Here is a 15,303-nt window from a genome sequence, read left to right on the forward strand (position 1 = left end):
ATTAAGTAAAAAAACTTCTTGTTCCTTTTCTCCTGCAGTGAGGAGAGATAAGAAAGGACAATTAAATATTTTTATTCCTAGAAAATATTTTTCTCTATGATTCTGCTCTCTAAGGAGATTACACAATCCATGGACTTTCTGTGAAGAGTTTAGTCATTAGAAGCATTATTAGGATACACTGTCAGTGAAGTACATGACAAAACCTGATTTACACAAACTGCTAAAAATGAGAAAGACCCAGTAAAAGGGAAAGGACTCAAGTGAAGCCTGTTGCTAGCTTTTACAACTTTAAACAGTGTATGCAGATAGATAAAATAAAATGGCATCTTTTTATCATTTCCTCATTTATGTTAGAATTCTCCAGTTATTGTTTATTTAGTAATTATATAGTAAATATAATTAGCTGCAAAGAGGCCCTTCAGATATCAATTGCACCATTAAACATAAGAAACATCTTATCTTTCAATATACAACAGGTATCTGCCCCCCCCCCCCCTCCCAGGGCTCCGGATCTTTCAGGAGTGTGGCGTACAATCTGGGGCGTAAGTTGAGGGGGTGTAGAGGGCACAGTCACAGCCCAAGAGGCTTAGGCGGCCCATTTTTCACTTCTCCTAAATAAGAAGATTAGTACTATAAACCATACATTACAGTTAGGGAACTGGCACAGACTTTGCACTGGGCCCATCAGCTTCTAGTTATGTCAGTTATTCGTATAAGCCCCAATAAATAACCACCATAGTTATGTAGTGGAGCTTTATCCCAGCTATGTATTCTGTTCCCAGCTACGTTATTAACTGCCCAGATCTCTGATCATTTTGAACACAAACAATCGTAATGCTTTAAAGATGATATTCTCTTCTTTAATATGAGAGCAGAAGGTGTCAGGGTACTGTAGAAGTGACATTTGTCCTCCAATCTCTCAGCTATCTGAAACAGAAAGCCTTTTCTGTTTCAAGCTATTTTTTTATGTAAACAGGCAAGTATAAGCACAAAATAAAGAATGCTAGGTGAAGGTGTTATTAGTTTAGAGGCATAAAAGCTGATGACATGATTTTCGTAAGAGGGATAGACACAGGCTAAGGTACAGTATACAAATTTCTGTCACTATATAAAATTATCAGCAAGCTTTTTTTTATTATATATGATAAGTTCCCCTACTGTGAAGATTTTTTAACTGGTTCTCTAACAGTATGTGGCCTAATTAAAATTTCCTTTTTTAATGGATGTGTGTGATCTGTGTTCTCCATGGACATTGTTATAATTTTAATGGGATAAATCTATTTTTGTGTAAATACATTGAACTCTGTTTTGTTTCATTTTGAGACCCAATAACTTCAATTTAAGCATTTCTAACCTTTCAACAAACTATGCAGGTATCAGCAGTCCTATGTGAGTATATGAAGAGCAACACTGTTTATGGGCATTGGGTTAATTTCTAATCGCTCAAATCCATGCATTGTCTGTGATTCAGTTTGAGGTTGTCTCAAAACTGCTGGGAGGAGAATTTGCTCCTGTGACTCACCACTACCCTTGCCTCTATGAAATCCAAAATCTCAATTAATGAGGTTTAAGAAGGAAGAAGGGAGCTAAAATAAGCAGGCAATGAAGCAATATGCTCGGGACCCTCCCCCCACTCAAGAGAATTGGGGCTTGTGACTCTTCATTGGTGGATCCTGTGGGAAGGGAATAACAATGAAACTTGGGACAACCCCTTTAAAAGGCCATACATAAAAATTAGTGTAACAAATTAACTTAGTAAAAGTACTATATATATATATATATAGTTGTGTTTCTTGCAAAAACAATATATCATTCATTTGGAATTTTTATTGATTGTGAATGTTTCTAAAACTAACAATTAATGTATATCAAACATAATAAAGGCTTTGTAAATAATAACTTAATGAGTATGTATTCCCAAACCCTTTCTATGGACATGGAATCCTTTGTTGGTAAGGTTAGAAATAAATGCCTGAGAAAAGATCAAATATTCACTGTGTTTTTCAGGCTAACACTTTAGAATTGCCAAATCTATGAGGTAAACAATAGATATTGTTTTACTAGAACACTGAGAGTAGTTACAATAAGACAGCACAAATAATTTACTATGGTTTACAAAGTCCTTACTCTAAATTATTGATGAAGGGAGAAGCGCTCTGTATCCATACACAAAGGAACATATTGTAGCCTACAGAGCAGTTTCCACATTATTGCAGCTGAGATTTTCTGCAATATGGTCATTAAAAGACATATTGTGCTTAAAATGAGCTTTTAGTACACATATAGTTATAGCAATCTTGTTTCACAGCTGCATAAATGTGTGTGTAGCCATAAATGTTTTATGGTGCAATGTAAACACATATTTAAATGTTTTTTTTACTCTTTCTTTATTGATAGACAATAAAAACAAAGAAAACACATGCAGTTGTAATAAACTAACACACTAAAAGTACACTGCTAAACACAATAAAGAATATTTACAATTTAACATGAGTTAATTAAAATGACAGTAAAGGAAATTCTAGTTAAAGAACCAGAATTGCCCACTACAGATAAAATGCATATGCATGAACACATGACATTCTGTTCTTTTATATACGGTATGCTAAATATATTTGTACCCCTCAATGGAGAAGGCGTAGGCCAAAGGAATGACACCCATTGTGGCCATGTGCAAAGCATACTTTTATAAGCTGCTTTTCAAAGGATCTTGCATAAAATCCTATTGAATATCATACATGTTCTTCACAAGTGTTACTGTACATATACCTGCATACTTGAGGCCTATAGACTAGGAGTATTTTTAATTGTAAACGAGGTTTGAATGGAGCATTACACTAAGCTGACTAACCACCAAATTATTGTATTGTATGAAATGTATGGTGAGGCTGCCTACATAATGGATCAGCATGGGGGAATGAACTATCATAACAATGATCATTTCTTCTAAATGTAGTGGGAACAAGTCTGTGGGTCATCTGGTCTCGATAACAATAGAATCTACTTTCATTCTAATGTGATCTTTAAAACTTTTGATGACAAATCTAAATTAAAGAATAATAATATCCTGCAAAATGCCACAGTTGACACATGACAAATGACAGTTATTTAGTGAATATGTTGACTTTATTATTAAACAGAATATAACTCCATTATTCTCAAGTTTAGGGGGTTTCATTCTGAAACAACCTCATTGTAAGATATAGTCCTTCCAGTGATCAAGCATTGCACTCTGCAGACACCCATTTCAATACATACTGTATACTACTGAGTGGCTGACAATTTAATACAGAAAAGAAACCATATATGAGGATGACAGGGATCCTCTATTGTCTAATAAGTGTATGAGAAGTCTGTGATGCACAATCCACACTAAAGCACAGCAATTTTACCACATGACCATAAGGTCATTTACCATTCTCTTCTATTCTGATAAAATGTAATATATAAACCATGCTACACTCCATTGGTTACCATCTGGTTATGTTATTTGTTTTGTACCAGGAATGCTCCTGGCACATATGTTCAATGGATGCCTGTGATGTATTTTTAACAGTGGCATCCATCACCCATAGAGAACCATATAAAGAAAAATGTGTGCAGACCCTAAGACATTCCACCTCTATCCAGTGGAATGAATCCTGAATATGAAAACGTGGGCTGATATCAAAGCTCTGTAAATCATGTAAAATGTCTGAAAAGTCAACTTCTGTAAAAGAAAAAAAGGAAAACCCTGCATTTCCAAATAAGCGAAATTGTTATGAGACAAGATATATTTATTTTGAGGAAATTTTCTGTAAACACTAATTGTTTATTCAGCACCATGGACAGAGAGCTGTACTAAAAAAGTAAAGAAATTGGAAGGTGCTGCTTTTGGTTCTACCAGTTGAAAACTGTCCATCAATGTTATCCCTAGCAAATACACTTTAAATGTCCTTTAGTTGTATTCTGGGTCTCGGACGAATATGCTATCAACATATGTTCAGCTATCAGTACAAAACAAAGCTTTCTTCAAGGTTTTAAATGTTGGAATTGAACATAGATTGCCTCAGGAATATGGCACCAGTGTGGCATAGCTGCCCATGTTGCTCCCCAAACATAATATACTGGTTTGCTCCGAGGATTTCTGGCAATATAAAGCAGAGTGATCACAGAGTGTAGCGAACTGCTTTCTCTTGGTTGGCTGCACGTACACGTCCTGTGTTATCAGAAAGCACAGCTGTACTCTGCACACATTCCCAGTGATAAACCCTCAGCACACAAGAATCCATGAAAACCAATGAAGAAATCACTTTTAATTAGTACTGGCAATTGCATAAGAAATGTAGAGATCTGCAAACAGTCACATTTAATGTTAGCTATATTTATTTACATTAAATTGCAGATATTTATTTTCAATAAGCTCAGCTGGATATATGTAATGAGTAAAATGCACAATGCTAAAGATAGCTTTAAAAATGCCACATCTGAATTTACTCTGTCTGCCTCCCACTGTGTAACTAGCTCCACAACTATATATGGCACAAGGTAAAAATAATGCTGTTCAGAAACATTAAGGGCCAAATCTTGTGAATTCCTCACAGTACTATTGAATATGTCAACCAGGAGAATTACATACTGAAACTGCTGTATGTGGTTTCCAAATACCTTCCCCTGTAACATTACAAGTCAAAAGTCTAAGACGAGTAGAAGCATCTATTAAAGGCTTTGCTTCAACATAGTCCAATGTCAAATGTGTCTATGAATATTTTTATATTAGACAGTGCTGATAACAAATTGGGGGTTATTTATCATTGGTGTTACTGGGCTTTTTGGCATAAAAATGTCTCCAAAAAGTTTGCATAGGACTATATTCGCCACTTCTAAAAATTGTCATGTAAACATAGAAGCACAGCTAATACAAAGACATGCAAAGCCAGATTTATGACTTGTGACTTGTAGCATGGTCTCTTCTATCCCCTGCTGGTGTACTAAAAAGTCGCAGACAGCAAGCAGAACATAAGAATACTGCAAACCACTTTATTGAATGGCCAAAGCCACTTGGCACTTGTCCACTCTGACAAACAGTGGAGCTCCAAAGACAGATATAGAACCTCAGCAAAAAGGAAGGTATTTTCTTCTCGCTACCATCCAATTCCAAGTTTATAACATATGAAGATTAAAGATATAAGGTGATATTATGCAACATGTCCATGGATAATTATATAGGTACTCTGTATGGACAATTATATTAGGATACAACTTTTAATCATTCAATTGAGGAGTTTCATTGACACACATCCTATAAAATCCAGCCCCATTCACGTAATCCACCTTTAGCATGTAGAACGGCCAGTGCTACACAGCTCACTAGTTGCCAGTACAGAAACTGCCAGTTTTAAGGAATTTTTCCCCGTTGGATTTTCCACAATCAGCCATGGTATTATTACAAATTGGAAGCCTTCAGACACCACAGCAGCTGAGTCTGAAGTTAGAAAAAGGAGGTACTGAGGTGCACAATATATAAAAGCCTCCAATGCTATACTGACTCGATAACTACAGAGTTCAAAACCTTCTCTGGCATTAATATCGGCATATAAACTGTGTCCTGCTGGGCACGTCATGGCATGGATTGCCATTGCCAAGCAGCTGCTTTCAAGCCTTTTATCTCCGAGCACAATGCTTAGAGTCGCATGGAGTAGTGTAAAACACAATGGCCATGGAAACTGCAGCAGTGGAAGTGTGTTGTGTGAAGTGAGGAGTCTCACTTCCCTACCTGTCAGTGTCAGAGTGTCAGAGTCTGGTGTTGGTGAATAGCAAAATGTGGTGGGCGAAGGATAATGCTTTGGACTTATTTTTCAGGATTTGGCATTGGCCTCTTTGTGCTAGTGAAGGGAAAACCATTTTGGACAATTTAATGTTTCCAACTTTGTTGGAACAGTTTGGGCCATCTTTTGTTCCCAAAATGACTGTGTCCCAGCCATACCTAAATAATATTCCACTTGATGTTACAGATAAGTAAATAATAAATGTGAACATACTTTCTTATTATCTATTTCTATATGGAAATGACTGGATTTACAGTTAATATCTATTATTTGTCTCTCTATTGTTATTTCATAATTAATTTTGTTTTCAAGTAAATTCACCATAAAATTCTTTACAATGGAAAGAATTACCTGCTGGAGACAAATTACGTTCAATAGAAAATGTTGCCTGGAATTTCCTAGCATAACCCAGCATGTCTTGATTAGAATCAACATAAAAAACAGTCGAGAGCAATACCAACTATAAATTCATAGCCTGCAAATCGGGGAGCAGAACATTTCATCTGATAGCACAATAACCTAAATATCCACATCTGCTTGATATTTAGCATCAAATTCTATATACCGGATTTGTTATATGTTATATTTCATTATTAGTAAAGCTAATCTAACTTCTTTCTCATCTGTACTGGTGACAAACTAAACTGTAATTTTTATAATGTATTTCAAAGCTGAAAAACAAGTTTAGGATGATTTGTATTTGTTTTGCATACAATCAGAATTCACATCTGTGCAGCCAGTGATTTTTGCAGCAATTCCAAGAGTAGTATGGCAGTTTATCAGCTCCTGCTTGCCTCTAGCATGCAATGTATTTTGTTATGAGACCAGATTTTTGCTCTTATTGAAGCATCTGTGCCTGTGTGTTGCCAGGTGTGTGCATCCATTTTGATGACTAGCCAGGCCCTGTTAAGCCTAGCGGGTGATGCTTTGCATGTTGCTTTAGAAGCGTAGTACAAAAAACACTACCACCATGTGTCAGTCTGTGAAGATATTCATGATTTATGGGACTCTGGTAAATACATCAGATGATTAAACGAGTTCTATAAAATGATGTTCCAGAACATAGAATATGTAGATATGTACAAAATGCTAATATTATGAGGAAAACACACTATGTAGCCTATAAAAATAGTGCTTGTTTAATATTATTACTTTACTATGATATTGATACTTCATTTGGTGTGCATTAATATTGAAGAAGTAGACAATGTACCAACAAAATCTAGCATGATAAACCAAGCATTTTAAATGAGCAGAATATGTCTCACACAGCCCCCTGCTTTCTCCTTCTTCCCTCTCAGTGTAATCTTGCAGGAGCCGGAAGTACTGGGGAGGGGAGACCAGGATATCAAATATTAGAAGATTACCACAGTCGCTGTGCTTGGATCTATGAGTAAGAGTCCCTGGTTTATCATGCTTAATTTTCATGGCAGTTTCCTTTAAAGCCAAATTGGTACATGACTAAATTAGAGTCCAGACAACATCTCCTGCAGAAAATGTACATGCTTTGGGTGAAAATTCTGATGGCAATACAGACAGTGTGCACCTACTCTTATCTTCTTAAGAACTTATGATGGGCTTATAAAAAGGCTGCTAAAAGAAAAGTTACCATGCTCTAGCATAAAAGCCCCTGGTAACTGTTGAATCTGAAAGATGACAATGGCACTCAAGCAGGCACTACAATTATAAATAAAGATTTAGACAAATAATAAAATATAAAAGTGGCTATTATCATCTCAGTAGGATAATAAAAAATGACACATAAGATAATTCCTTGGTTTAATTTGATGGTCATACGTCTTGTACTAAATACTTAAAGGGGTTGGCCACTTTACCTCATGTTTTTGTAATGTGTGTGTAAGTGTGGGGGGCAGGACATTAGGTAATTTACCAATATACATCTATGAATAGTTCTGCTCCGCTTTATTGATAGGTAAAGTGAAACCTCATTTCTTTTACCTCATCAGCCAGACATTCCTGTTCATAAAATGGCTTCAGATGCAGGGTCACTGACTTTTACCTCATCAGCCTGACATTCATATATCATGAAAGCGGAGCAAAACTTTTAATAGATGTAGATTGGTAAATTACCTAATATCCTTACCCCCCTCCCCCCCCCCCCACATAAACACACACATGAGAAAAAACATAAGGTAAAGTGGTCAACCCCTTTATGCATATAATTCAGGAAGGTTGCTGCAGTTTACCTGTGAAGTTCCCCTGCACTACCTTCCAAAGTGTGAAATGCCCCAAAATGGTTGTAAACAAACCATACAAAGAGTGAGAAATAATATAAGTAGATCTCTTTTTTATATAAATTTATCAACCAATACTACGGAACAGCTCCTGTTGAAAGATTCATTGATTAATATTTCTTCTTAAATCCCAAAAATGGAAAAAATCAGCGCAGCAAATATTTGAAAAAAATGGAGAAAGGGATGCTATCCTAAAGCCTCTTACCGCTGAAGAGCCCACATCAAATTCAAACAAATGGCAGCTCTCCCAGGATTAATAACATAAACTTTGAATTGGATTTGATTTTCAGTCAAAGATGTAGAAGAGTGTCCTTTAGCATTACCATTGAAGTGGAGGTACAGTTTTGCAGGTCAATCCCCAGTTCCAAGTCAGAAACATAACATTGAGGATTCTGCTGATTTATTTCAGTCTTTCCATCATGGGCACATCCCTCTTAATTGTAATACAAGTCAGTCTGCTCAAGGTCTTCACTCACAGATGACTGAGCAGGAGATGAGAAAATCAATACAAGTGACACTGTATGCTCCGTTTAGCAAATCCAATCCATACCTATACAGCACACAACGTTTACCTTCTTGTGTCATAAAAATGGAGAGGAAATCACATTTTGTACACGAGATTGAAATATTCTATCAATAAAAAGGTCATATTTAGAGAACAACACATGACATACCTAATCACGAAGAAGTCAATGGAACGTTAATCTCCCTGTCCATCAATACAGAAAAATGTTAGATGCAATGCTACTTACTGTAAATTAATTGAATCACTTAACTAATTGGTCACTGTTGGGTTTCTGTGGTAACTATTTCCTCACAACTGTCAAACAATTGTGTTAAATGTAGCTTAGAAACTACCCGTAATAGACAGGACCTTCTATTCAGCTATAGAGGGGGTGCAGCTGTGCCGGCAATTGTGCCCCTACTGAGCGGCTTTCACCGTCAGAAAGAAATTACAGCTGTAGAGAGCTGAATGCAGCAATGTAAACAGGCACTCAGACCGCTACTACTGCATACATTCATTATATTTTCAGTATAAAGTTATAGCCGCTGCTTCAATCAACACCCATATACAAATATGTTTGGGTCTGTTAAAACCAATAATCTTTCTTCTGATTTTATTTTTGTTAAAGCTTTCATTTTTCATAAAAAAACTAAAGAATCAATAACACATTATTAAATATTTCTTAGCAAGATAAGAGCAGGGTCTGCATACACCAGAATCAAAGCAATAGCAAATGAAAATCACATTGATTGTAACAGCCACAGCTAAGTTATACAGGGTTTTGGAACCGATTCTCTGATCCACCACAAAGAATAGTATTTGGTACCAAAAGGGAATGAGCAATTTAAATAAACCCACCCAAAATAAATACTTCATTAAAAACTATGATTAAAAAGCATATCCCTTATCCTTGTCTCACTGCTACCATCTGCCAATATTTAACTACGTACATATACAGCTTTCTTTACTCTCCCCTGTTCACCTCTGAGACTAAAGAGAATTCCTTAGGATGGTGTGGGGAGCTGGTAAACGAGATATAGTTGAAGCTGTGACTTGGCTCTGCTTGGAAGGTACATAAAAGGTACTGTATGTGGTTTGTGGGGGATCGCTGGTGATAGCTTCTCTTTATTACCTAAATATTCAAGTCTAAGTCCACCTAATGTAATAATGGGCAGCCCATTTCCTAGTTCCATTCAGATGTAAAAGTATTGAAAGGGGTAGGCCACTAATAACAAACTTTACCAGGGTTAAAACAAGACCCTAATAAGGTCAAACATATTGTACTTACTACAGTAAAGTTTGTCTGTAGTTCATAGGAACAGTGGGTGACATAACCATCCGACAGCAGGATCCAGGACTTCCAATCATGTCCCCTGTCCTGCTAGCTTCAGTACTGTGTGTCCTTGACCTGCCCCTCTATCCACTAATATGAGAGTAGTTTTGTCTGCACAAGCCCCCTTCATCCACAAGAATGTCACAGGAAGTCCAGAGTCCTGCTGTCAGCAGGTCATTTGACCCGCTCCTCCCACAAACTTAAGCAAACTTTACAGCTGCAAATGTTATATGTGGTTTTGTAATTACCCTGGTAAAGTTTGTTATTAGTGGCTATACCTTTAAGTTAAAAAAATATATATTATTTTTCCATTATTTGTTCAACTTTGCTAAAACTGCACATTGTTTTGCATCAAGCTGTATATTGTCAAAAGTAATATATTATAATACTACACTGCATGCTACATACACTTGCGATACTGTAATTCATACCTGCTACCAAGTATAGTACAGTACAGTATAGTTTGGAATATGAAACAGTCTATGTGAACAATCCTTGTGGCTATTGCATTTTTAGTTATCAAAGAAGAAGAAAAGGCTTGGACACATAAAATTAGTTATTACTGAAACTGGAATATTCACAGACAAGAAATGTAGAGCTCTGTGAATACCAACAATGAAAGAGTTCCCTTAAGTGCCTGCCAGGGATTTCTTATAATAGTGTAGTCGTCTCATTTCGTTATTGTCAGTGTGTGGGTGCGTAGGCGAATATGTGGGTGGTCAGCCAGTTTTAGAGAACAGTCTACTGCAAACAGATGGAGGAAGAACATTTCCAAATCCCGCATGCTAAAGCATATCTGCTAGTGTTTAATGCAAGTCACTTTAGCACCTGTGCACTGGAAAAGCTTCCAAATTCCCTCAACAGGAAAATAAAACCATTTGCAGATAAAATTCTCTGGATTTATACTAAGATAACTCCATGTTTACAAGTAAAGGCAGTGCAGGGTGCACTAAACAAACACAGGTCCAGATTGTCTCTCGGCTACCTATCATGGGTACTCGCCTTTAATGTTGCCAATCAATGTCTTTTTAAATTGAATATTTTATGGTATGCTATGAACAGATTTCTAGAAAGACTATAATATAAGTTATATTGCATGAAATGGGTCATTGATCCAGTGATTTATTCTAACAGCATATTGGAAGAAATCTGAGAAAGTTGGCATCTTAAATAGAAATAGAATGAACATAACTTACTTTTCTATCCATTCTTTGTTGTTACTGTAGATTGTCTAAAAATGTATATAAATTTATAAAAAATATTTTATAAATGTATATAAATAGTATATAACTAATTTCAGCTAAAAGGGTATGCATCATTATTTTATGCAACATAGTTGAGTCCAATGTGTTGATATGAGGATGACAAAATAAATTTTGTCTTGTACAATTGCCAGCAAAAGTTCACATGATAATCACATATGTCAGATTTCCCCATCCTAAATATAACTGCAAATCACTTTAAATAGCTGTTTTGAAACTCTTGTCACGGTTTTCAAACTCTTGTTCAATTTATCTAAATCTGCTGTTCAGAGCCATGTGCGACCAATGAGAATCAGTAAATTGCATGATACTATTTATGTGCACTTTCTAGAGGGTCACAAATCCTTATAGGAAATACTGGAATGGAAGTGCTGCATAGTACAGTACTGTCAGAAGACTCTGGATTCGCTCCCCAGATTTCACCAAACTGCTGATTAGGGTACCAACGAAATGGCATGAATATTTTTCCAGAAAAAGAAAGAATTAAAAATCAACATCAACAGAACAGTATCAGCAGGTACCCAGCAAAAATGTATTTTTAAGCTAAAAATCTAAATTCATTAATGGTTCAACAACTCATATCCAAAATTCTAGTATATCTAACTTGTGATATTTCTACACTCAAGGGAGGCTTATTGGCCCGTGTCACACTAGTTAGGGAGGTCACCATGATAGCTCTCAGACTGAGAGTTCCATATTTTGAGAGTGATAACTCCTCTCTTATCCTGGTTGGAGGCAGCCCATCAGGATTTTAGAACCTCCTTTGGATCATAGATAAATAGAAAATTAAAAGGGGTATTCACGTCTGGGCATTCACATGCAGTTTCCTTAATTTGCCATATATAAACATTTCTTCAATTAGATGTTATCAAAAAATATGTTCCTGTGTGAAGATAATTTCTCATAAATGTAGTCATATGGTCCCTTAGAAACAAGACTGTGTACTTGGATACGGCCACCTATGCTGGAGGGATTGCACAAAGAAACAAAAGGTTTTTGTACATGAAATGTCCGGGAGTCCATACATGTCCCACAGCCGTCCTGTGGTAATGATCGCTGAATCCAGGAGGTCAGGAAGGACTCATGTCTGGCCACCGCTGCCAGAGTGTGGGGTGGTTGTAACTGGGGAAGCTATCTTGTTTCTAAGGGACAACATGGCTGTTTATGAGAAATTATTTTCACACAGGAACATTTTTTTTACATCCAATACACGAAATGTTTACATATGGCAAATGAATTTAAATTCAATGTGAAAGCCCAGGTGGGAATACCCCTTGAAGTGCACACATTATTTTAAAAATTTTACCTAATCTTAAAAGCACAAGAAAATAATGACTTTCATTATTTCATGTCCAGTCTTTGTCAGATGGCATGCCAGTACTGAAAGCTATGTGTACAGCCACACAATCTACAACAAAGGTCTGTTAAGATTCTAATTCTGGAAGTCTGCTGCCAAATGTTTTACAACAAACCTCACAGAACTAACATTTTACTATGGGATTTCTGTCTGTGGTTGATGTAGCTTTGTTCTTATCTATTAAAAATCTGTTACATCTTGTACACAACTTATCTTAATGAATATGATTCTCATTTACTGCCAACTTTCAATAGTAGAATTGTAGAATATAGCTGCATATTGAAACAGATAATGAAGCAAGAAATAAATAAGTCAGGTTAATGGAGTAAGAGTGAATTTTTAAGCCACTTTAAATTGTTTAGAGGTGACAGGCTTTGTATTGATTACTATTTCAGTGTAATTATAAAAAATTCAGAATATAGTAAAATCAATTTAAAGAACTTCTTATATACGGTACACTGGCTCCAATCCAAAGCTTACAAATATTTAAAGAAGATTCCTAATACAAGAGAAGTAAACACAAACTTAGGCTATATTCACAATGCCGCTGCCCGCCCGTACCGTACCGTAGCGGGCAACGGCAGTGTACGGGGAGAGGAGGAGGAGGTGAGCGCAGCTCACCCCCGCCCCTCTCCATAGGAATTAATGGCGCACGGCGCCGTACTACGGATAAAGGTAGGACAGGTCCTATCTTTTTCCGGGTACGGAGTGGTACGGTGTCGCACGTGTGCGGCACCGTACCGCTCCCGTAGGGCGCCGTGCGCCCATTGACGTCTATGGAGGACGTATATCGGCCGTATATATGTCCTCCATACAAAGATCTTTCTGTCACTACTTTTTGGTTATTAAAGAATCTGTTCTTTTACCAATTCCAGGACTGCCTCCTGATGGTCTGTGTGGGTTTGTGTGGTCTTTCCCCTTGGTCTTTCCCAGTGGATATCTCTTGTGCTTATAGTCTTTCATTAAGGCTTCTCTCAGTGTAATCCAGGAGCTTTACTACAACTTGGCGAGGTCTCGGTGGTACCCTCGGGCAATTTGACGATGAGCCATTTCAACCTTACATGGCCTGTCCATGTCTAGTTCCTCTGGGATCACATATTTATGGATCACTATGTATAATTACTATGGGTTACTATGTATAATTTTATCAGTCATGTGTTTGTATACTGCCCGAGGATCCTTGGTGGTGCATACTCTTTACAAGTCATCTCATCCCTCATCTAATTGCTAGCCATGTTTTACAAGTTCTGCCTGTATCAATTTCATGAAGTCAGTCACAGGACACAAAGGACATGTATCAAACTTCTGGCTTGCCTTTTTCTTTAATTTTTGAGACTTTCATGGTGTTTGTGCTCATTTGCAACTTTATAAGCACCTAAGACAGTCTCCCTTTGAAGTTCACCATTGTCTAATATTCTGCAGTGTTCCCAGAGTTACCACCTGAATCCAGATGTGAAATCTACAGTTTCCCCTGACCAGGGGTAGAAATTAGCTTTTTTAAAAAGTCACAAATTAACTAAAGACCAAGCACTTCATGTACCAATAACGAAAAACCACTAAGATACATCTGACCAGCAGAAAACCAAGAAAAGTCCCAAAAACATGAAGACAAAGACAAAGTGAACTTAACATTTAACATTTTCATTCATCCGGTCCTCAGTGCAGCTCATCATGGTCAACATATCAGCAGGTACATGTTAAACTGCCACCAGCTGTAGAACAGAATACCTCATGGTGTGTAACACTGCAACTATGAACGTGTCGCATCTGTCTTTTCTGTTCCAGAGCTGTTATAAGTGCAAGTTGTCTGCTGCATCACACCTACTGCCCATGTATTGGAGTTTGCGCTGAATCTATTCACTAATTTACAATTACCATGTCACTTGATAAACACAGAAGCTGACACTTAACTATATTTAACAATATGGAAATTGCACCGTACAATATATTTCTCTATTGTAAACAGTAAAAAAAAAAGGTAGACTTGAAAAAAGTTTAAATTCCTTTTGCATTAAAAGGCATAAAATGATTAGCTTAGTTCTCCAATGTCACATCATCAGAAATACAACAATAAAAATAATAGAACTAATTTCTTAGGTGAAGTACATTGTAAGTGACTAACAATGAATAATAAAGTAATGCCAGCTAGATATAACTTGTTAATTGCTATCCGCAAGGCCTTAATGTGGTCACATTTAAATGTATAGTAAACTAAATGACAGATCCCCCTGGTGCCGTCATTGCTGTATGCTGGAACGCCAATAATTATTTATTTGGTGCTGCTATAGAGAATTATAACTATAAAACATCCCTAAGGTACTGCCTAGAAATAGATCCGATATAATAGCCAAAAATCTCTCTATTGCTATAAGTGAAAATATTTTGCATTGTTCTCATTATCCTATACGGTGCCCACCAGCACCCACCATCTTCAGTTACATCAATAAAATAAAACATAATCCACTACAGATTCATATTTCTTTGTAAAATAATAAAGATGAGTGGAGGAGATCCATCTGAACACAATAGAAACTGATGTTTTTTTTATCTTTCCTTGGATACAACCACAGCTGCTGGAGTGAGTGCACAAAAAAGTGATTTGCAGATGAAATGGCCGGGAGCTACTGCATGTCCCACAGCAGTCCTATGGTAACAAAAGCTGAATCCAGCCGGTCAATAGTGCATGTCTGGCCACTGACGGAAGTGCAGCGGTGGCCAAATCCAAATACAACTTTTTGAATAACATGCAATTGAAGAAATTATATATTTATGGCATAACTAACT

General features: G+C 36.7%; 1 protein-coding gene across 4 annotated transcripts in view; it reads right to left on the bottom strand.

Annotated features, from left to right (window-relative positions):
* The window catches only part of SOBP (sine oculis binding protein homolog), a 117,517-nt gene that overhangs the window by 35,512 nt on the left and 66,702 nt on the right, over nucleotides 1–15,303 (bottom strand). The gene's annotated exons all lie outside the window — the stretch shown is intronic.

Source organism: Engystomops pustulosus, chromosome 3, assembly GCF_040894005.1.
Source record: "Engystomops pustulosus chromosome 3, aEngPut4.maternal, whole genome shotgun sequence".
NCBI classification, from domain to species: domain Eukaryota; kingdom Metazoa; phylum Chordata; class Amphibia; order Anura; family Leptodactylidae; genus Engystomops; species Engystomops pustulosus.